We start from the raw sequence: 26,312 nt of genomic DNA on the forward strand, positions 1-26,312 counted from the left end.
AATTACAGTAAAGTACAGAACAACGTTTCGACCTTCTTAGGTCATCTTCAGATAAGATAATCTGCAGCTCACTATTGCTGGACACGTGATAAGAGTGTAAATAGATACGAGATTGTAGGGGGCGTTGCAGTTAGATTTTATGTTATTGATTAATATAGGTGTAAAGATATTCGTTTATATTGGTTTTATTGTGGTTTGAGTTCTATATAAAAGTAGTGTTTCTTTGATTTTGTGTTTGTTTGTATTTTACTTCAAGTGGGTTTCTCGTCATCATAAGTTATTGAGGATAATTTAAATTACCATGTGCTCATAAAGAAATTTTATACAAATATTATGTTTATTTGACACCTAAAATGTTCACTATTATCACAGGAACTTCCTTGTTTCTTAGAAAAAACGCCACACTGCGCTAGCTGCCATATCCGTCGCGAATCGGGCCCCAGATTATGAAGTTACAACTTACCGCTTTCCCACCAGGGGAGAGATCTGTTACTCTTATCAATTAACTACTGTCCAAAAAGCGTATAATTTTTTGGCATCACAATAATTCTAACCTCGTTCACAGCACAGAAATTCAGTTCAGAGAAAACCGTGTCCAAACAAAAAACAGTTTGTCTCTGTTAGCTTACCACGAAAACACCATATTTATTGTAAAAATTCATGTTTCGGATTGGCTGTTTCGGGGATCAAGACAAACCCTGTGCACCTCATTTTACCTGCGAGCACTACAAAAAACTCTAGAAGGTAAGACGGACAATTTCTGCTTGCTTGAATAGTAAGATTTTATATTATACAAATTTTAGACCTTTTAAAATTTAAATATCTTTTAATTTATTTTTTTAATTTCCAATAGCATAAAAAAATATTACATATCAAATATTCTGCATGAACCTCTTACACATTAGTTGTGGATGAAATAAATCTATTCTTCATAATCACAATTTTAATTTGCTCTTTTACAGGATGGTACAGAAGGGAAAAGAGAACCATGAAGTTTGCTATCCCAAGAAATTGGCGTGAACCCACTGATCACTCCTACTTCTGCATTGTGGACCTTTCCAAACGTCGGGCTGGCAAGAATGCATCTGTTACATGTATCCGGACCTTCCATCGCCCCAGTGCCACACTGCCCTGAGCTCTCTGTACCCACTCCGCCAGAGAGAAAACAGTCATCTTCACAATAGAGCAGCAAATCAGAAGAGGAGGTAGACGTTGAAGATCCAAATTACAATTTCATAGGTACAGCTGGTGAGAGAAACTCATACTACCCCAACCAAAGAGACCTCAATGACTTGATCAGAGATCTTGGTCTAACAAAGTCGAATGCCGAGCTTTTGACATCTAGGCTCAAGAAGTGGGATGTATTAGATGAAAGTGTGCAAGTCACAAGTCAGAGGAAGTGTCACCGACATTTTTCAAGCTTCTTCACTAATCAAGATGGGCTCTGCTTCTGTCTTAATGTATCTGGTCTGTGCGAGGCAATTGGGATTGCCTGTAACCCGAACGAGTAGCGCCTCTTCATTGATAGCTCATCCAAAAACCTCAAACATAACGGGAATAAGTATCTGTCTTTTCCCTGGCTCATTCGGTGCTCCTCAGATTGGAATACAACAGCGTTAAGACCTTGCTAGAAGCCTTGAAGTATGAAAAGTATGACTAGGAGGTTATCGGAGACTTCAAAATGGTGGCATTCTTGATGGATCTTCAAGGAGGCTTTACCAAGTTTCCCTGTTAACTTTGCCTTTGGGACACCGCAACACACTACAACAGGAAGCACTGGCTACAACGGACCAAGTTCTCTGCAGAGAGGCATAATGTCAAGTGTGAGCCACTAGTGGACCTCCAGAAGGTGTTGTTTCTACTGTTGCACATAAAATTGGGTCTTATGAAACAATGTGTCACAGCTCTTGATAAGGAGTCTGCAGCCTTCAAAAACATTTGAGACTTCTTCCCTAAGCTGTCTGAGGCAAAGGTCAAAGCTGGTGTCTTCATTGGATCACTAATAAAGAAGATCCTGGAGTGCACAGAATTCCCCAAGAAGCTCAATAGAAAGGAAAAAAAAAAAAGCTTGGGGCAGCTTTGTCGCAGTGGTTTGGGGCTTCTTGTGCATTCATAAGGCCGAAAATTATGTGGAACTGGTTGAGGCTCTGGTGAAGAACTACGGCAAAATGGGCTGCAGGATGTCCTTGAAAGTCCATATCCTTGACGCTCGCCTTGCTCCTCTGAGTATGCTCTCATGTTATCCTTGAATTTATCAAGATACGCTCCTTGGTAGCGGCGTTCAGAGAAAACATAACAGCAGACTATATATGGGGTCTGATACGTGAAAATGATTTACATTACAGTCGCAAATTTTGAAAACTACTCATTCTAAACATTTTTATTCATTTTTGTATAACTTTAGTATAAATACATGTAAGTCTTGATTCATATGTTGTTTTATTCATACTTTATGTAAATGAAAATGTGCAAATTTGCCGGTATTTACAAAGAAAATAAGTTAATTTCAAAATTTCATTATCCTGGTCACAAAAGAAAAGTTTGAAGGGAATAATGGCCATTTTCTGTACTTTTGCAACATAAGCAATTAAGAAATAACACATACTATCCAGGAACAAAATTTATATTGCATAGTGTTATAAACAGTTAATCCAGATAAACTTTTATTTCTGTCTGGCATGTGCATTAAAAATAATGCTCAATATATTTCGTAAAATAGCCACGAGATGCCACTAGTTAAGCCATTTGATGGAAAGTTTACAAAAAAAACCCAACAAAACAGATACCATAAAGTTTAAAGTTGTGACAGAAGCAGTGAGAGTGTGATACGGTATAGAAGTTTTGAGTTATGGCTGATAGTACAAATACCATTAAGCTCAAAAATGCAGAGAAAGTTTAGGTGTTAAAGAGGGAGCAAGCCGAGTTAGGTAAACTCTGAGATCGTGGTGTGTTGTCAGTTAATATATTCCTAAAAAAAAACAACAGATAAACTGGTATGGAGTATTTCTGTTAAGCCTTCTAACAATTGAAGAACAAACTACAGTAGCGGTTGGTTTTGGTTTTAGAGCAATACACGTAGATTTTTATCGTGACAGTAAAACTCCGTCGTCATTAAATGATAAATTATTTATTGTAATTTAATTAATTACCTTAAAAACAAAGTGTTTGATAACGCAAACATTATTTCAAAATATCCATATTTTTAAGTTTTGTGATTTAAATATGTTCTTTCCTTTACATATCAAACTCGGTTGTTTAAAAATTAAACCTTTAAAGTTCTAATAAATATATTTGAATGTTTCATAATTTACGTAACTTAATATCCTGTATAGCGAGTAATTTTAGGAATATAAAAAATCACGTACAAGTGAGTAATTGAAATCTTTAAAATTACAAACCAAAATTAAATTGTTTTTGTTGTCACCTGTGAGAATTGTGTATGATACCTGGGTGACAGTATTCCATACAATAATGTTACTAATATGGAAACCATTGTTGTTTATATTAACCGACTTTCAACTACATATTTCTAATTATTATAGAGATTCATTCAGTAATTATTGTTAGCACACCTGATGTTTTGTTTTTTAGGATATTTATAAATTATAGTTTTAAAGTAGTCTTGGTTGATGTTAGCGTGTACATATCAGAAGTAGTCACTTTATGTGAACGATTGATGCTGTAATGTAACGTTAAATACATCATTTGAATTAATATAATACACTTCAACAAGTTGTATTTGGCTGTCATAAGAAAGGCAGTAATGTTTATATATTTGTATCAATAAGAATAATGAACAGAAGGCATGTGTCACAATTAACAATGAAAGAGATATCCATACCTTGTTTGAGTATGGTTAAAAATGTCCTTCTATAAAAATATCTTTTGTTTGGTATTCCTTCTTCACTATTTCTTTTAATCATTGTTCAAGGTAGTGAATAGATTAATAATTAATTATAATAATAGTCTCACAATAGTTCAGAAAATTATGAATATAACTTGTTGCAAGAAAAAAATTTGAATTGGTTTTACCTCAGTTGGTATGTCATTTTGGTTAGTTGGTGTGAAAATAAATAACTTGGATTACCTTGGAGGAACCAGTTTCATAGTTGTACAATGTTTTCTTTTTCAGTGGATAAAATATTTATGTTTGTGTGATTTATCTTGGTGAGCCTTGGGAAAAGCTAAGAAAGTAGTGGATTGTTTTACAAGTCAAAATAGTATAATAATTTGTTTTACACAATTGGTTTGATTTATTGGTTCTGGGCAGCATGTAGGCCATGTGGTATTAAAATGGAGCACTGACATTGGTTCATGTAAATAGATAATATATCATGGTTGAATATTTACCAGTAAATTCTCAGTAAAAATCTGACGGTTCAAACAAACTCTCCAGCAGGCTGGAGCACATTTTTCTTCCACATTTGAAGTGTTTGATCCCATAGTCAAAACAAATAACCATTTCTAGAGTTTTCTCACGAGTTCTACCTTCAGTATTTAAGATTAAAATTTAAAAGAGGTCTAATGATGCTCCAAAGTAAGATTGAATGTTGTTTAATTACAGGAATATCTCGCACCCTCAAGAGGTGTGAGCACCCCTGGTTGGGGACCACTGAATTATAGGAATATCTCGCTCATTTTAAATAATGTGACTCTTTTTCCAGCTTCTAATGAAAAACATTTTATACAAAATAACCTCTTGTTAACAAGACAATATACCAACTACTAATATTCTAAATTCTTCCATTATCTTTCTAAAGATAGGGTGAATTCCAAAATATCACAAGTTCTGTTGTTTTGTACCTTCCAGTTTGATGTGTTTGTAAGGTAAAGAGATCTTCTCTGTGAAGTAATTTAAGATTCTTATTTGTTAAATAGGTGTATCTACATCATCTATAAAAACAACTGTTTAAACAGTAATGTGTTGTCAAAACTTTAAACTGTATAAATCATTTATAAGTAAATTATATTAAATGTTAAATATGGTACAGGTGATAAACAGATCTATACCAGTGCTACTGAGTTACTTGTATTTGGAGATATATTCTGGTCACAGCACATTTCCAGATACAACTTTGGCACAAAAACATTTACTGTGTGAGGCTTGTCTCACAAATACCTGCCACTACTATTATTCTGAGTATTATGTCTGTGTACTAGTGTGATTTTTTAATGATGTTTTTTAGATGAGCTAAAAACAGCTTATAAGAAGAAGGCTCTTCAGTGTCATCCTGACAAGGTTAGTGTATACACATGTAATTAACTCATTTTATTTACTAACCATCCCAAATCACAGACATACAGCACTCAATTAATATTCACACTTTAGGCTTAAGATGCCCTTCAGCCATCTTAACTTGACGACTCTTTTATTGTGTTACTTTATATCGACATTGGTTTCTTGTAGTTTTTATTTTTACAGACTAATATGAAGATATATATCTGTAATGAATTTATAAATTTGGTAGTTTTAATGTTTTTACAAACTGTTTAGGATATTTCTCGTTAGCAGTTGTTCAATGAAGCTGCTAGGGAAGACTTAAAAGTGTTGATTTATTGTTAACGACTAATGGAAAAATGGTTGAGAGTGACTAACAGAGTAATTGAGTTGTCTTGAGTTTCTTTATATTTTAAATTATGTCTGTTAGTTTTATTATATCTTAAACTGATGTCCTTTATATCAAACTTGTGTTCTTTGGTGTTATCATCTCTCAAACTTTTAACCATTAGCCATCTAAGACCTAAAAATGTTTGGAAAAATGACATCCACTTAGAAGTTCACCTAATTCATGGTAAATCTGGATAGCCAAAAAGAACAAAAAGTGTGTACCAATCTTGTTGGCAAGTGTCATAAACAGGATATAAAGATTTATTTAACTTGTAAATAACAACTCAATTTTAGGCTATTTTAAATTGTGATACATAACAATGCTATCAGTACATTACATTTTTTCTACATCAAACAACATAATTTCTGTGCTGCTTGGAAACATTGTAATACTTATTTTGTTACAACACATTGGCAGTTTCTCTTTCTATGTGTGAAAACTTGTATGGCAGTATGTTAGTACACCTTCTGTAACAATTAATATATCAGATATATGTTTCTTGAGTTTTAAAACTCACTTTTGCTATACAGACAACCAACAGATGTGCATTACATCAAAGATGGGGAGGATCATATTATCACATAGTCACATTGGTTTAATCTTCCAGGTTCTCAACTCTGTTGGTTCTGTGAATACAGTCATCTCAACAGATGAAGTGACTTTTAAAATGTCCACAGGAGATTACATCTAGAGGAAGGACAAAGCAATCTTTATTTTTATACAACGTGTTCCAACATTAGATGGAATATTTAGGTATTTGTGAAACTAGCATCATACAGACAGATGTAATAGATTTACAAAACACATACACCACTACTAGTAACTTTTTTGTTTCTCTTCAGAATCAACATGATCATTTAGCAACTGAGAACTTCCAAATGCTCAATGAAGCCTTCCAAACTCTTGTAAAACAAGATGATATGTATAGCATATATTTTGATGATGACCTAGTCTGTTTTGAGAAAATGTACGTAAGAACATTAATATTTTTCACACAATTTAGTAGCTTGTATTATAGGACAGTCTCCACTTGTACACATTGTATATTATTAACAGAATTTTACACAATTTAATAGTTTCTGTTATAGGAGAGCTTCCACTTATACACATTATATATTATTAACAGGATTTCACACAATTTAATAGTTTGTATTATAGGACAGGATCCACTTATAAACATTATATATTATTAACAGGATTTTACACAATTTAATAGTTTGTATTATAGGACAGTTTCCACTTATAAACATTATATATTATTAACAGGATTTTACACAATTTAATAGTTTGTATCATAGGACAGTTTCCACTTATAAACATATTTTTGTAACAGAATTTTACACAATTTAATAGTTTTGTACTATAGGACAGTTTCCACTTATAAACATTATATTTTTATAACAGGATTTCACACAATTTAATAGTTTTCCACTTATAAACATTATATTTTTGTAACAGAATTTTACACAATTTAATAGTTTTGTGCGATACGACAGTTTCCACTTATAAATATAAAATATTATTAACAGGATTTTACACAATTTAATAGTTTGTGTTATACAAAAATCTTAACTTACACACTATATTTTTATAATAGGATTGCACACAATTAGTAGAATGCATTATAGGACAATCTCCACTTATACATTTTACATTTTTAAAACAGAAGTTTCCTTATAGAAATTGTTAGTTAATTTTGATGAAGGTACTGAAATGTAATTCATAACATCATTTTGTATGTTTCTGGTTCTACTGACTCTAACAACACAGTAATGGAATATATCACACTCTGTGTTTATCTAACAAAAAAACACACTAGAGAAGATGATTAGTTACTACATTTACACCTAGTTTTATATCAAACAGTAACAAGAGTACAGTAGTCTGTATGTACATTGACATTACTTACTTTACACATAGGTTTATATCAAACAGTAACAATTGTACAGTAAGTAGTCTGTATGTACATTAACATTACTTACTTTACACCTAGTTTTACATCAAACAGTAACAACTGTACAGTAGTCTGTATGTACATTACTTACTTTACACCTAGGTTTATATCAAACAGTAACAACTGTACAGAAGACTGTATGTACATTGACATTACTTACTTTACACCTAGGTTTATATCAAACAGTAACAACTGTACCGTAGTCTGTCAGTTCAGTGACATTACTTAATTTACACCTAAATTTGTATCAAACAGTAACAACTGTACAGTAGTCTGTCAGTACATTGACATTATTTACTTTACACCTAGGTTTATATCAAACAGTACCAACTGTACAGTAGTCTGAATCTACACTGACATTACTTACTTTACACCTAGGTTTATATCAAACAGTAAGAACTGTACAGTAGTCTGTATGTACACTGATATTACTTATTTTACACCTAGGTTTATATCAAACAGTAACAACTGTACAGTAGTCTATATGCACATTGACATTACTTACTTTACACTTAGGTTTATATCAAACAGTAACAACTGTACAGTAGTCTATATGTACATTACTTACTTTACTCCTAAGTTTATATCAAACAGTAACAACAGTACAGTAGTCTGTATGTACATTGACATTACTTACTTTACACCTAGGTTTGTATTAAACTAACAACTATACAGTAGTCTGTATGTACATTGACATTACTGACTTTACACCTAGGTTTATATCAAACAGTAACAACTGCACAGTAGTCTGTATGTACATTGACATTACTTACTTTACACCTAGGTTTGTATTAAACTAACAACTATACAGTAGTCTGTATGTACATTGACATTACTGACTTTACACCTAGGTTTGTATCAAACAGTAACAACAGTACAGTAGTCTGTATGTACATTGACATTACTTACTTTACACCTAGGTTTGTATTAAACTAACAACTATACAGTAGTCTGTATGTACATTGACATTACTGACTATACACCTAGGTTTGTTTCAAACAGTAACAACTGTACAGTAGTCTGTATGTACATTGACATTAATTACTTTACACCTAGGTTTATATCAAACAGTACCAACTGTACAGTAGTCTGTATGTACATTGACATTACTTACTTTACACCTAGGTTTATGTCAAACAGTACCAACTGTACAGTAGTCTATATGTACATTACTTAATTTACTCCTCAGTTTATACCAAACAGTAACAACTGTACAGTTCTCTGTAGGTACATTGACATTACTTACTTTACACCTAGGTTTATATCAAACAGTACCAACTGAACAGTAGTCTGTATATACACTGACATTACTTACTTTACACCTAGGTTTATATCAAACAGTAACAACTGCACAGTAGTCTGTATGTACATTGACATTACTTACTTTACACCTAGGTTTGTATTAAACTAACAACTATACAGTAGTCTGTATGTACATTGACATTACTGACTTTACACCTAGGTTTGTATCAAACAGTAACAACAGTACAGTAGTCTGTATGTAAATTGACATTACTGACTTTACACCTAGGTTTGTATCAAACAGTAACAACTGCACAGTAGTCTGTATGTATATTGACATTACTTACTTTACACCTTGGTTTATACCAAACAGTACCAACTGTACAGTAGTCTGTATGTACATTGACATTACTTACTTTACACCTAGGTTTGTATCAAACAGTACCAACTGTACAGTAGTCTGTATGTACATTGACATTACTTTACACCTAGGTTTATATCAAACAGTAACAACTGTACAGTAGTCTGTATGTACATTGACATTACTTACTTTACACCTAGGTTTATATCAAACAGTACCAACTGTACAGTAGTCTGTATGTACATTGACATTACTTACTTTACACCTAGGTTTATATCAAACAGTAACAACAGTACAGTGGTCTGTATGTACATTGACATTACTTACTTTACACCTAGGTTTATATAAAACAGTAACAACTGTACAGTTGTCTGTAGGTACATTTACATTACTTACTTTACACCAAGGTTTGTATTAAACAGTAACAACTATACAGTAGTCTGTATGTACATTGACATTACTTACTTTACACCTAGGTTTATATCAAACAGTAACAACTGTACAGTAGTCTATATGTACATTGACATTACTTACTTTACACCTAGGTTTATATCAAACAGTAACAACTGTACAGTAGTCTGTATGTACATTGACATTACTTACTTTACACCTAGGTTTATATCAAACAGTAACAACTGTACAGTAGTCTATATGTACATTACTTACTTTACACCTAGGTTTATATCAAACAGTAACAACTGTACAGTAGTCTGTATGTACACTGACATTACTTACTTTACACCTAGGTTTATATCAAACAGTAACAACTGTACAGTAGTCTGTATGTACATTGACATTACTTACTTTACACCTAGGTTTATAATAAACAGTACCAACTGAACAGTAGTCTGTATATACACTGAAATTACTTACTTTACACCTAGGTTTATATCAAACAGTAACAACTGTACAGTAGTCTATATGTACATTACTTACTTTACACCTAGGTTTATATCAAACAGTAACAACTGTACAGTGGTCTGTATGTACATTGACATTACTTACTTTACACCTAGGTTTATATCAAACAGTACCAACTGTACAGTAGTCTGTATGTACATTGACATTACTTACTTTACACCTAGGTTTATATCAAACAGTACCAACTGTACAGTAGTCTGTATGTACATTGACATTACTTACTTTACACCTAGGTTTATATCAAACAGTAACAACTGTACAGTAGTCTGTATGTACATTGACATTACTTACTTTACACCTAGGTTTATATCAAACAGTACCAACTGTACAGTAGTCTGTATGTACATTGACATTACTTTACACCTAGGTTTATATCAAACAGTAACAACTGTACAGTTCTCTGTAGGTACATTGACATTACTTACTTTACATCTAGGTTTATATCAAACAGTAACAACAGTAGAGTAGTCTGTATGTACATTGACATTACTTACTTTACACCTAGGTTTATATCAAACAGTAACAACTGTACAGTAGTCTGTATGTACATTGACATTACTTACTTTACACCTAGGTTTATATCAAACAGTAACAACTGTACAGTAGTCTGTATGTACATTGACATTACTTACTTTACACCTAGGTTTATATCAAACAGTAACAACTGTACAGTAGTCTGTATGTACATTGACATTACTTACTTTACACCTAGGTTTATATCAAACAGTAACAACTGTACAGTAGTCTGTATGTACATTGACATTACTTACTTTACACCTAGGTTTATATCAAACAGTAACAACTGTACAGTAGTCTGTATGTACATTGACATTACTTACTTTACACCTAGGTTTATATCAAACAGTAACAACTGTACAGTAGTCTGTATGTACATTGACATTACTTACTTTACACCTAGGTTTATATCAAACAGTAACAACTGTACAGTCGTCTGTATGTACATTGACATTACTTACTTTACACCTAGGTTTATATCAAACAGTAACAACTGTACAGTAGTCTGTATGTACATTGACATTACTTACTTTACACCTAGGTTTATATCAAACAGTAACAACTGTACAGTAGTCTGTATGTACATTGACACTTTACTTAGGTTTACAAACAGTAACAACTGTACAGTAGTCTGTATACATTGACATTACTTACTTTAGGTTTATATCAAACAGTACCAACTGTACAGTAGTCTGTATGTACATTGACATTACTTACTTTACACCTAGGTTTATATCAAACAGTAACAACTGTACAGTAGTCTGTATGTACATTGACATTACTTACTTTACACCTAGGTTTATATCAAACAGTAACAACTGTACAGTAGTCTGTATGTACATTGACATTACTTACTTTACACCTAGGTTTATATCAAACAGTAACAACTGTACAGTAGTCTGTATGTACATTGACATTACTTACTTTACACCTAGGTTTATATCAAACAGTAACAACTGTACAGTAGTCTGTATGTACATTGACATTACTTACTTTACACCTAGGTTTATATCAAACAGTAACAACTGTACAGTAGTCTGTATGTACATTGACATTACTTACTTTACACCTAGGTTTATATCAAACAGTAACAACTGTACAGTAGTCTGTATGTACATTGACATTACTTACTTTACACCTAGGTTTATATCAAACAGTAACAACTGTACAGTAGTCTGTATGTACATTGACATTACTTACTTTACACCTAGGTTTATATCAAACAGTAACAACTGTACAGTAGTCTGTATGTACATTGACATTACTTACTTTACACCTAGGTTTATATCAAACAGTAACAACTGTACAGTAGTCTTACTTACTTTACACCTAGGTATGTACATTAGTCTGTACATTACTTACTTTACACCTAGGTTTATATCAAACAGTAACAACTGTACAGTAGTCTGTATGTACATTGACATTACTTACTTTACACCTAGGTTTATATCAAACAGTAACAACTGTACAGTAGTCTGTATGTACATTGACATTACTTACTTTACACCTAGGTTTATATCAAACAGTAACAACTGTACAGTAGTCTGTATGTACATTGACATTACTTACTTTACACCTAGGTTTATATCAAACAGTAACAACTGTACAGTAGTCTGTATGTACATTGACATTACTTTTTACACCTAGGTTTATATCAAACAGTAACAACTGTACAGTAGTCTGTATGTACATTGACATTACTTACTTTACACCTAGGTTTATATCAAACAGTAACAACTGTACAGTAGTCTGTATGTACATTGACATTACTTACTTTACACCTAGGTTTATATCAAACAGTAACAACTGTACAGTAGTCTGTATGTACATTACTTACTTTACACCTACGTTTATATCAAACAGTAACAACTGTACAGTAGTCTGTATGTACATTACTTACTTACTTTACACCTAGGTTTATATCAAACAGTAACAACTGTACAGTAGTCTGTATGTACATTGACATTACTTACTTTACACCTAGGTTTATATCAAACAGTAACAACTGTACAGTAGTCTGTATGTACATTGACATTACTTACTTTACACCTAGGTTTATATCAAACAGTAACAACTGTACAGTAGTCTGTATGTACATTGACATTACTTACTTTACACCTAGGTTTATATCAAACAGTAACAACTGTACAGTAGTCTGTATGTACATTGACATTACTTACTTTACACCTAGGTTTATATCAAACAGTAACAACTGTACAGTAGTCTGTATGTACATTGACATTACTTACTTTACACCTAGGTTTATATCAAACAGTAACAACTGTACAGTAGTCTGTATGTACATTGACATTACTTACTTTACACCTAGGTTTATATCAAACAGTAACAACTGTACAGTAGTCTGTATGTACATTGACATTACTTACTTTACACCTAGGTTTATATCAAACAGTAACAACTGTACAGTAGTCTGTATGTACATTGACATTACTTACTTTACACCTAGGTTTATATCAAACAGTAACAACTGTACAGTAGTCTGTATGTACATTGACATTAACAACTTACTTTACACCTAGGTTTATATCAAACAGTAACAACTGTACAGTAGTCTGTATGTACATTGACATTACTTACTTTACACCTAGGTTTATATCAAACAGTAACAACTGTACAGTAGTCTGTATGTACATTGACATTACTTACTTTACACCTAGGTTTATATCAAACAGTAACAACTGTACAGTAGTCTGTATGTACATTGACATTACTTACTTTACACCTAGGTTTATATCAAACAGTAACAACTGTACAGTAGTCTGTATGTACATTGACATTACTTACTTTACACCTAGGTTTATATCAAACAGTAACAACTGTACAGTAGTCTGTATGTACATTGACATTACTTACTTTACACCTAGGTTTATATCAAACAGTAACAACTGTACAGTAGTCTGTATGTACATTGACATTACTTACTTTACACCTAGGTTTATATCAAACAGTAACAACTGTACAGTAGTCTGTATGTACATTGACATTACTTACTTTACACCTAGGTTTATATCAAACAGTAACAACTGTACAGTAGTCTGTATGTACATTGACATTACTTTTACACCTAGGTTTATATCAAACAGTAACAACTGTACAGTAGTCTGTATGTACATTGACATTACTTACTTTACACCTAGGTTTATATCAAACAGTAACAACTGTACAGTAGTCTGTATGTACATTGACATTACTTACTTTACACCTAGGTTTATATCAAACAGTAACAACTGTACAGTAGTCTGTATGTACATTGACATTACTTACTTTACACCTAGGTTTATATCAAACAGTAACAACTGTACAGTAGTCTGTATGTACATTGACATTACTTACTTTACACCTAGGTTTATATCAAACAGTAACAACTGTACAGTAGTCTGTATGTACATTGACATTACTTACTTTACACCTAGGTTTATATCAAACAGTAACAACTGTACAGTAGTCTGTATGTACATTGACATTACTTACTTTACACCTAGGTTTATATCAAACAGTAACAACTGTACAGTAGTCTGTATGTACATTGACATTACTTACTTTACACCTAGGTTTATATCAAACAGTAACAACTGTACAGTAGTCTGTATGTACATTGACATTACTTACTTTACACCTAGGTTTATATCAAACAGTAACAACTGTACAGTAGTCTGTATGTACATTGACATTACTTACTTTACACCTAGGTTTATATCAAACAGTAACAACTGTACAGTAGTCTGTATGTACATTGACATTACTTACTTTACACCTAGGTTTATATCAAACAGTAACAACTGTACAGTAGTCTGTATGTACATTGACATTACTTACTTTACACCTAGGTTTATATCAAACAGTAACAACTGTACAGTAGTCTGTATGTACATTGACATTACTTACTTTACACCTAGGTTTATATCAAACAGTAACAACTGTACAGTAGTCTGTATGTACATTGACATTACTTACTTTACACCTAGGTTTATATCAAACAGTAACAACTGTACAGTAGTCTGTATGTACATTGACATTACTTACTTTACACCTAGGTTTATATCAAACAGTAACAACTGTACAGTAGTCTGTATGTACATTGACATTACTTACTTTACACCTAGGTTTATATCAAACAGTAACAACTGTACAGTAGTCTGTATGTACATTGACATTACTTACTTTACACCTAGGTTTATATCAAACAGTAACAACTGTACAGTAGTCTGTATGTACATTGACATTACTTACTTTACACCTAGGTTTATATCAAACAGTAACAACTGTACAGTAGTCTGTATGTACATTGACATTACTTACTTTACACCTAGGTTTATATCAAACAGTAACAACTGTACAGTAGTCTGTATGTACATTGACATTACTTACTTTACACCTAGGTTTATATCAAACAGTAACAACTGTACAGTAGTCTGTATGTACATTGACATTACTTACTTTACACCTAGGTTTATATCAAACAGTAACAACTGTACAGTAGTCTGTATGTACATTGACATTACTTACTTTACACCTAGGTTTATATCAAACAGTAACAACTGTACAGTAGTCTGTATGTACATTGACATTACTTACTTTACACCTAGGTTTATATCAAACAGTAACAACTGTACAGTAGTCTGTATGTACATTGACATTACTTACTTTACACCTAGGTTTATATCAAACAGTAACAACTGTACAGTAGTCTGTATGTACATTGACATTACTTACTTTACACCTAGGTTTATATCAAACAGTAACAACTGTACAGTAGTCTGTATGTACATTGACATTACTTACTTTACACCTAGGTTTATATCAAACAGTAACAACTGTACAGTAGTCTGTATGTACATTGACATTACTTACTTTACACCTAGGTTTATATCAAACAGTAACAACTGTACAGTAGTCTGTATGTACATTGACATTACTTACTTTACACCTAGGTTTATATCAAACAGTAACAACTGTACAGTAGTCTGTATGTACATTGACATTACTTACTTTACACCTAGGTTTATATCAAACAGTAACAACTGTACAGTAGTCTGTATGTACATTGACATTACTTACTTTACACCTAGGTTTATATCAAACAGTAACAACTGTACAGTAGTCTGTATGTACATTGACATTACTTACTTTACACCTAGGTTTATATCAAACAGTAACAACTGTACAGTAGTCTGTATGTACATTGACATTACTTACTTTACACCTAGGTTTATATCAAACAGTAACAACTGTACAGTAGTCTGTATGTACATTGACATTACTTACTTTACACCTAGGTTTATATCAAACAGTACAGTAGTCTGTAACATGTACACCTAGGTTTGTAACAACTGTACAGTAGTCTGTATGTACATTACTTACTTTACACCTAGGTTTATATCAAACAGTAAACTGTACTGTACAGTAGTCTGTATGTACATTGACATTACTTACTTTACACCTAGGTTTATATCAAACAGTAACAACTGTACAGTAGTCTGTATGTACATTGACATTACTTACTTTACACCTAGGTTTATATCAAACAGTAACAACTGTACAGTAGTCTGTATGTACATTGACATTACTTACTTTACACCTAGGTTTATATCAAACAGTAACAACTGTACAGTAGTCTGTATGTACATTGACATTACTTACTTTACACCTAGGTTTATATCAAACAGTAACAACTGTACAGTATATCAAACAGTCTGTACAGTAGTACATTGTACATTACTTACTTTACACCTAGGTTTATATCAAACAGTAACAACTGTACAGTAGTCTGTATGTACATTGACATTACTTACTTTACACCTAGGTTTATATCAAACAGTAACAACTGTACAGTAGTCTGTATGTACATTGACATTACTTACTTTACACCTAGGTTTATATCAAACAGTAACAACTGTACAGTAGTCTGTATGTACATTGACATTACTTACTTTACACCTAGGTTTATATCAAACAGTAACAACTGTACAGTAGTCTGTATGTACATTGACATTACTTACTTTACACCTAGGTTTATATCAAACAGTAACAACTGTACAGTAGTCTGTATGTACATTGACATTACTTACTTTACACCTAGGTTTATATCAAACAGTAACAACTGTACAGTAGTCTGTATGTACATTGACATTACTTACTTTACACCTAGGTTTATATCAAACAGTAACAACTGTACAGTAGTCTGTATGTACATTGACATTACTTTACACCTAGGTTTACAAACAGTAACTACAGTAGTCTGTTTACATTGACATTACTTACTTTACAAACAGTAACAACTGTACAGTAGTCTGTATGTACATTGACATTACTTACTTTACACCTAGGTTTATATCAACAACTGTACAGTGTACAGTAGTCTGTATGTACATTGTACACATTACTTACTTTACACCTAGGTTTATATCAAACAGTAACAACTGTACAGTAGTCTGTATGTACATTGACATTACTTACTTTACACCTAGGTTTATATCAAACAGTAACAACTGTACAGTAGTCTGTATGTACATTGACATTACTTACTTTACACCTAGGTTTATATCAAACAGTAACAACTGTACAGTAGTCTGTATGTACATTGACATTACTTACTTTACACCTAGGTTTATATCAAACAGTAACAACTGTACAGTAGTCTGTATGTACATTGACATTACTTACTTTACACCTAGGTTTATATCAAACAGTAACAACTGTACAGTAGTCTGTATGTACATTGACATTACTTACTTTACACCTAGGTTTATATCAAACAGTAACAACTGTACAGTAGTCTGTATGTACATTGACATTACTTACTTTACACCTAGGTTTATATCAAACAGTAACAACTGTACAGTAGTCTGTATGTACATTGACATTACTTACTTTACACCTAGGTTTATATCAAACAGTAACAACTGTACAGTAGTCTGTATGTACATTGACATTACTTACACCTAGGTTTACAAACCTAGGTTTATATCAACTTTACAGTAATCAAACTAACAACTGTACAGTAGTCTGTATGTACATTGACATTACTTACTTTACACCTAGGTTTATATCAAACAGTAACAACTGTACAGTAGTCTGTATGTACATTGACATTACTTACTTTACACCTAGGTTTATATCAAACAGTAACAACTGTACAGTAGTCTGTATGTACATTGACATTACTTACTTTACACCTAGGTTTATATCAAACAGTAACAACTGTACAGTTTAGTCTGTACAGTAGTCTATGTACATTGACATTACTTACTTTACACCTAGGTTTATATCAAACAGTAACAACTGTACAGTAGTCTGTATGTACATTGACATTACTTACTTTACACCTAGGTTTATATCAAACAGTAACAACTGTACAGTAGTCTGTATGTACATTGACATTACTTACTTTACACCTAGGTTTATATCAAACAGTAACAACTGTACAGTAGTCTGTATGTACATTGACATTACTTACTTTACACCTAGGTTTATATCAAACAGTAACAACTGTACAGTAGTCTGTATGTACATTGACATTACTTACTTTACACCTAGGTTTATATCAAACAGTAACAACTGTACAGTAGTCTGTATGTACATTGACATTACTTACTTTACACCTAGGTTTATATCAAACAGTAACAACTGTACAGTAGTCTGTATGTACATTGACATTACTTACTTTACACCTAGGTTTATATCAAACAGTAACAACTGTACAGTAGTCTGTATGTACATTGACATTACTTACTTTACACCTAGGTTTATATCAAACAGTAACAACTGTACAGTAGTCTGTATGTACATTGACATTACTTACTTTACACCTAGGTTTATATCAAACAGTAACAACTGTACAGTAGTCTGTATGTACATTGACATTACTTACTTTACACCTAGGTTTATATCAAACAGTAACAACTGTACAGTAGTCTGTATGTACATTGACATTACTTACTTTACACCTAGGTTTATATCAAACAGTAACAACTGTACAGTAGTCTGTATGTACATTGACATTACTTACTTTACACCTAGGTTTATATCAAACAGTAACAACTGTACAGTAGTCTGTATGTACATTGACATTACTTACTTTACACCTAGGTTTATATCAAACAGTAACAACTGTACAGTAGTCTGTATGTACATTGACATTACTTACTTTACACCTAGGTTTATATCAAACAGTAACAACTGTACAGTAGTCTGTATGTACATTGACATTACTTACTTTACACCTAGGTTTATATCAAACAGTAACAACTGTACAGTAGTCTGTATGTACATTGACATTACTTACTTTACACCTAGGTTTATATCAAACAGTAACAACTGTACAGTAGTCTGTATGTACATTGACATTACTTTACTTTACACCTAGGTTTATATCAAACAGTAACAACTGTACAGTAGTCTGTATGTACATTGACATTACTTACTTTACACCTAGGTTTATATCAAACAGTAACAACTGTACAGTAGTCTGTATGTACATTGACATTACTTACTTTACACCTAGGTTTATATCAAACAGTAACAACTGTACAGTAGTCTGTATGTACATTGACATTACTTACTTTACACCTAGGTTTATATCAAACAGTAACAACTGTACAGTAGTCTGTATGTACATTGACATTACTTACTTTACACCTAGGTTTATATCAAACAGTAACAACTGTACAGTAGTCTGTATGTACATTGACATTACTTACTTTACACCTAGGTTTATATCAAACAGTAACAACTGTACAGTAGTCTGTATGTACATTGACATTACTTACTTTACACCTAGGTTTATATCAAACAGTAACAACTGTACAGTAGTCTGTATGTACATTGACATTACTTACTTTACACCTAGGTTTATATCAAACAGTAACAACTGTACAGTAGTCTGTATGTACATTGACATTACTTACTTTACACCTAGGTTTATATCAAACAGTAACAACTGTACAGTAGTCTGTATGTACATTGACATTACTTACTTTACACCTAGGTTTATATCAAACAGTAACAACTGTACAGTAGTCTGTATGTACATTGACATTACTTACTTTACACCTAGGTTTATATCAAACAGTAACAACTGTACAGTAGTCTGTATGTACATTGACATTACTTACTTTACACCTAGGTTTATATCAAACAGTAACAACTGTACAGTAGTCTGTATGTACATTGACATTACTTACTTTACACCTAGGTTTATATCAAACAGTAACAACTGTACAGTAGTCTGTATGTACATTGACATTACTTACTTTACACCTAGGTTTATATCAAACAGTAACAACTGTACAGTAGTCTGTATGTATGTACATTGACATTACTTACTTTACACCTTTAGGTTTTTATATCAAACAGTAACAACTGTACAGTAGTCTGTATGTACATTGACATTACTTACTTTACACCTAGGTTTATATCAAACAGTAACAACTGTACAGTAGTCTGTATGTACATTGACATTACTTACTTTACACCTAGGTTTATATCAAACAGTAACAACTGTACAGTAGTCTGTATGTACATTGACATTACTTACTTTACACCTAGGTTTATATCAAACAGTAACAACTGTACAGTAGTCTGTATGTACATTGACATTACTTACTTTACACCTAGGTTTATATCAAACAGTAACAACTGTACAGTAGTCTGTATGTACATTGACATTACTTACTTTACACCTAGGTTTATATCAAACAGTAACAACTGTACAGTAGTCTGTATGTACATTGACATTACTTACTTTACACCTAGGTTTATATCAAACAGTAACAACTGTACAGTAGTCTGTATGTACATTGACATTACTTACTTTACACCTAGGTTTATATCAAACAGTAACAACTGTACAGTAGTCTGTATGTACATTGACATTACTTACTTTACACCTAGGTTTATATCAAACAGTAACAACTGTACAGTAGTCTGTATGTACATTGACATTACTTACTTTACACCTAGGTTTATATCAAACAGTAACAACTGTACAGTAGTCTGTATGTACATTGACATTACTTACTTTACACCTAGGTTTATATCAAACAGTAACAACTGTACAGTAGTCTGTATGTACATTGACATTACTTACTTTACACCTAGGTTTATATCAAACAGTAACAACTGTACAGTAGTCTGTATGTACATTGACATTACTTACTTTACACCTAGGTTTATATCAAACAGTAACAACTGTACAGTAGTCTGTATGTACATTGACATTACTTACTTTACACCTAGGTTTATATCAAACAGTAACAACTGTACAGTAGTCTGTATGTACATTGACATTACTTACTTTACACCTAGGTTTATATCAAACAGTAACAACTGTACAGTAGTCTGTATGTACATTGACATTACTTACTTTACACCTAGGTTTATATCAAACAGTAACAACTGTACAGTAGTCTGTATGTACATTGACATTACTTACTTTACACCTAGGTTTATATCAAACAGTAACAACTGTACAGTAGTCTGTATGTACATTGACATTACTTACTTTACACCTAGGTTTATATCAAACAGTAACAACTGTACAGTAGTCTGTATGTACATTGACATTACTTACTTTACACCTAGGTTTATATCAAACAGTAACAACTGTACAGTAGTCTGTATGTACATTGACATTACTTACTTTACACCTAGGTTTATATCAAACAGTAACAACTGTACAGTAGTCTGTATGTACATTGACATTACTTACTTTACACCTAGGTTTATATCAAACAGTAACAACTGTACAGTAGTCTGTATGTACATTGACATTACTTACTTTACACCTAGGTTTATATCAAACAGTAACAACTGTACAGTAGTCTGTATGTACATTGACATTACTTACTTTACACCTAGGTTTATATCAAACAGTAACAACTGTACAGTAGTCTGTATGTACATTGACATTACTTACTTTACACCTAGGTTTATATCAAACAGTAACAACTGTACAGTAGTCTGTATGTACATTGACATTACTTACTTTACACCTAGGTTTATATCAAACAGTAACAACTGTACAGTAGTCTGTATGTACATTGACATTACTTACTTTACACCTAGGTTTATATCAAACAGTAACAACTGTACAGTAGTCTGTATGTACATTGACATTACTTACTTTACACCTAGGTTTATATCAAACAGTAACAACTGTACAGTAGTCTGTATGTACATTGACATTACTTACTTTACACCTAGGTTTATATCAAACAGTAACAACTGTACAGTAGTCTGTATGTACATTGACATTACTTACTTTACACCTAGGTTTATATCAAACAGTAACAACTGTACAGTAGTCTGTATGTACATTGACATTACTTACTTTACACCTAGGTTTATATCAAACAGTAACAACTGTACAGTAGTCTGTATGTACATTGACATTACTTACTTTACACCTAGGTTTATATCAAACAGTAACAACTGTACAGTAGTCTGTATGTACATTGACATTACTTACTTTACACCTAGGTTTATATCAAACAGTAACAACTGTACAGTAGTCTGTATGTACATTGACATTACTTACTTTACACCTAGGTTTATATCAAACAGTAACAACTGTACAGTAGTCTGTATGTACATTGACATTACTTACTTTACACCTAGGTTTATATCAAACAGTAACAACTGTACAGTAGTCTGTATGTACATTGACATTACTTACTTTACACCTAGGTTTATATCAAACAGTAACAACTGTACAGTAGTCTGTATGTACATTGACATTACTTACTTTACACCTAGGTTTATATCAAACAGTAACAACTGTACAGTAGTCTGTATGTACATTGACATTACTTACTTTACACCTAGGTTTATATCAAACAGTAACAACTGTACAGTAGTCTGTATGTACATTGACATTACTTACTTTACACCTAGGTTTATATCAAACAGTAACAACTGTACAGTAGTCTGTATGTACATTGACATTACTTACTTTACACCTAGGTTTATATCAAACAGTAACAACTGTACAGTAGTCTGTATGTACATTGACATTACTTACTTTACACCTAGGTTTATATCAAACAGTAACAACTGTACAGTAGTCTGTATGTACATTGACATTACTTACTTTACACCTAGGTTTATATCAAACAGTAACAACTGTACAGTAGTCTGTATGTACATTGACATTACTTACTTTACACCTAGGTTTATATCAAACAGTAACAACTGTACAGTAGTCTGTATGTACATTGACATTACTTACTTTACACCTAGGTTTATATCAAACAGTAACAACTGTACAGTAGTCTGTATGTACATTGACATTACTTACTTTACACCTAGGTTTATATCAAACAGTAACAACTGTACAGTAGTCTGTATGTACATTGACATTACTTACTTTACACCTAGGTTTATATCAAACAGTAACAACTGTACAGTAGTCTGTATGTACATTGACATTACTTACTTTACACCTAGGTTTATATCAAACAGTAACAACTGTACAGTAGTCTGTATGTACATTGACATTACTTACTTTACACCTAGGTTTATATCAAACAGTAACAACTGTACAGTAGTCTGTATGTACATTGACATTACTTACTTTACACCTAGGTTTATATCAAACAGTAACAACTGTACAGTAGTCTGTATGTACATTGACATTACTTACTTTACACCTAGGTTTATATCAAACAGTAACAACTGTACAGTAGTCTGTATGTACATTGACATTACTTACTTTACACCTAGGTTTATATCAAACAGTAACAACTGTACAGTAGTCTGTATGTACATTGACATTACTTACTTTACACCTAGGTTTATATCAAACAGTAACAACTGTACAGTAGTCTGTATGTACATTGACATTACTTACTTTACACCTAGGTTTATATCAAACAGTAACAACTGTACAGTAGTCTGTATGTACATTGACATTACTTACTTTACACCTAGGTTTATATCAAACAGTAACAACTGTACAGTAGTCTGTATGTACATTGACATTACTTACTTTACACCTAGGTTTATATCAAACAGTAACAACTGTACAGTAGTCTGTATGTACATTGACATTACTTACTTTACACCTAGGTTTATATCAAACAGTAACAACTGTACAGTAGTCTGTATGTACATTGACATTACTTACTTTACACCTAGGTTTATATCAAACAGTAACAACTGTACAGTAGTCTGTATGTACATTGACATTACTTACTTTACACCTAGGTTTATATCAAACAGTAACAACTGTACAGTAGTCTGTATGTACATTGACATTACTTACTTTACACCTAGGTTTATATCAAACAGTAACAACTGTACAGTAGTCTGTATGTACATTGACATTACTTACTTTACACCTAGGTTTATATCAAACAGTAACAACTGTACAGTAGTCTGTATGTACATTGACATTACTTACTTTACACCTAGGTTTATATCAAACAGTAACAACTGTACAGTAGTCTGTATGTACATTGACATTACTTACTTTACACCTAGGTTTATATCAAACAGTAACAACTGTACAGTAGTCTGTATGTACATTGACATTACTTACTTTACACCTAGGTTTATATCAAACAGTAACAACTGTACAGTAGTCTGTATGTACATTGACATTACTTACTTTACACCTAGGTTTATATCAAACAGTAACAACTGTACAGTAGTCTGTATGTACATTGACATTACTTACTTTACACCTAGGTTTATATCAAACAGTAACAACTGTACAGTAGTCTGTATGTACATTGACATTACTTACTTTACACCTAGGTTTATATCAAACAGTAACAACTGTACAGTAGTCTGTATGTACATTGACATTACTTACTTTACACCTAGGTTTATATCAAACAGTAACAACTGTACAGTAGTCTGTATGTACATTACTTACTTTACACCTAGGTTTATATCAAACAGTAACAACTGTACAGTAGTCTGTATGTACATTGACATTACTTACTTTACACCTAGGTTTATATCAAACAGTAACAACTGTACAGTAGTCTGTATGTACATTGACATTACTTACTTTACACCTAGGTTTATATCAAACAGTAACAACTGTACAGTTCTGTACATTGACATTACTTACACACCTAGGTTTATATCAAACAGTAACAACTGTACAGTAGTCTGTATGTACATTGACATTACTTACTTTACACCTAGGTTTATATCAAACAGTAACAACTGTACAGTAGTCTGTATGTACATTGACATTACTTACTTTACACCTAGGTTTATATCAAACAGTAATCAACTGTACAGTAGTCTGTATGTACATTGACATTACTTACTTTACACCTAGGTTTATATCAAACAGTAACAACTGTACAGTAGTCTGTATGTACATTGACATTACTTACTTTACACCTAGGTTTATATCAAACAGTAACAACTGTACAGTAGTCTGTATGTACATTGACATTACTTACTTTACACCTAGGTTTATATCAAACAGTAACAACTGTACAGTAGTCTGTATGTACATTGACATTACTTACTTTACACCTAGGTTTATATCAAACAGTAACAACTGTACAGTAGTCTGTATGTACATTGACATTACTTACTTTACACCTAGGTTTATATCAAACAGTAACAACTGTACAGTAGTCTGTATGTACATTGACATTACTTACTTTACACCTAGGTTTATATCAAACAGTAACAACTGTACAGTAGTCTGTATGTACATTGACATTACTTACTTTACACCTAGGTTTATATCAAACAGTAACAACTGTACAGTAGTCTGTATGTACATTGACATTACTTACTTTACACCTAGGTTTATATCAAACAGTAACAACTGTACAGTAGTCTGTATGTACATTGACATTACTTACTTTACACCTAGGTTTATATCAAACAGTAACAACTGTACAGTAGTCTGTATGTACATTGACATTACTTACTTTACACCTAGGTTTATATCAAACAGTAACAACTGTACAGTAGTCTGTATGTACATTGACATTACTTACTTTACACCTAGGTTTATATCAAACAGTAACAACTGTACAGTAGTCTGTATGTACATTGACATTACTTACTTTACACCTAGGTTTATATCAAACAGTAACAACTGTACAGTAGTCTGTATGTACATTGACATTACTTACTTTACACCTAGGTTTATATCAAACAGTAACAACTGTACAGTAGTCTGTATGTACATTGACATTACTTACTTTACACCTAGGTTTATATCAAACAGTAACAACTGTACAGTAGTCTGTATGTACATTGACATTACTTACTTTACACCTAGGTTTATATCAAACAGTAACAACTGTACAGTAGTCTGTATGTACATTGACATTACTTACTTTACACCTAGGTTTATATCAAACAGTAACAACTGTACAGTAGTCTGTATGTACATTGACATTACTTACTTTACACCTAGGTTTATATCAAACAGTAACAACTGTACAGTAGTCTGTATGTACATTGACATTACTTACTTTACACCTAGGTTTATATCAAACAGTAACAACTGTACAGTAGTCTGTATGTACATTGACATTACTTACTTTACACCTAGGTTTATATCAAACAGTACCAACTGTACAGTAGTCTGTATGTACATTGACATTACTTACTTTACATCTAGGTTTATATCAAACAGTAACAACTGTACAGTAGTCTGTATGTACATTGACATTATTTACTTTACACCTAGGTTTATATCAAACAG

At 32.1% G+C, this 26,312-nt stretch overlaps 1 protein-coding gene across 21 annotated transcripts in view; it reads left to right on the forward strand.

The window, feature by feature from the left end:
• The first annotated feature begins 2,686 nt into the window (after nt 1-2,686).
• LOC143257317 (uncharacterized) overlaps nt 2,687-26,312 on the forward strand; it is a 58,404-nt gene continuing 34,778 nt past the window's right edge. Inside the window, exons 1-4 of one of the 21 annotated variants that reach the window (XM_076515810.1) lie at nt 2,715-2,993; nt 5,187-5,239; nt 6,217-6,362; nt 6,452-6,576. The gene's annotated coding sequence lies outside the window, so the exon portion shown is untranslated. Of the gene's footprint in view, nt 2,994-5,186; nt 5,240-6,216; nt 6,363-6,451; nt 6,577-26,312 lie in introns of those variants that run through there. The other 20 variants (XM_076515818.1, XM_076515927.1, XM_076515920.1 and 17 more) reach the window with 20 other exon arrangements.

Source organism: Tachypleus tridentatus, chromosome 1, assembly GCF_004210375.1.
Source record: "Tachypleus tridentatus isolate NWPU-2018 chromosome 1, ASM421037v1, whole genome shotgun sequence".
Lineage (NCBI taxonomy): Eukaryota > Metazoa > Arthropoda > Merostomata > Xiphosura > Limulidae > Tachypleus > Tachypleus tridentatus.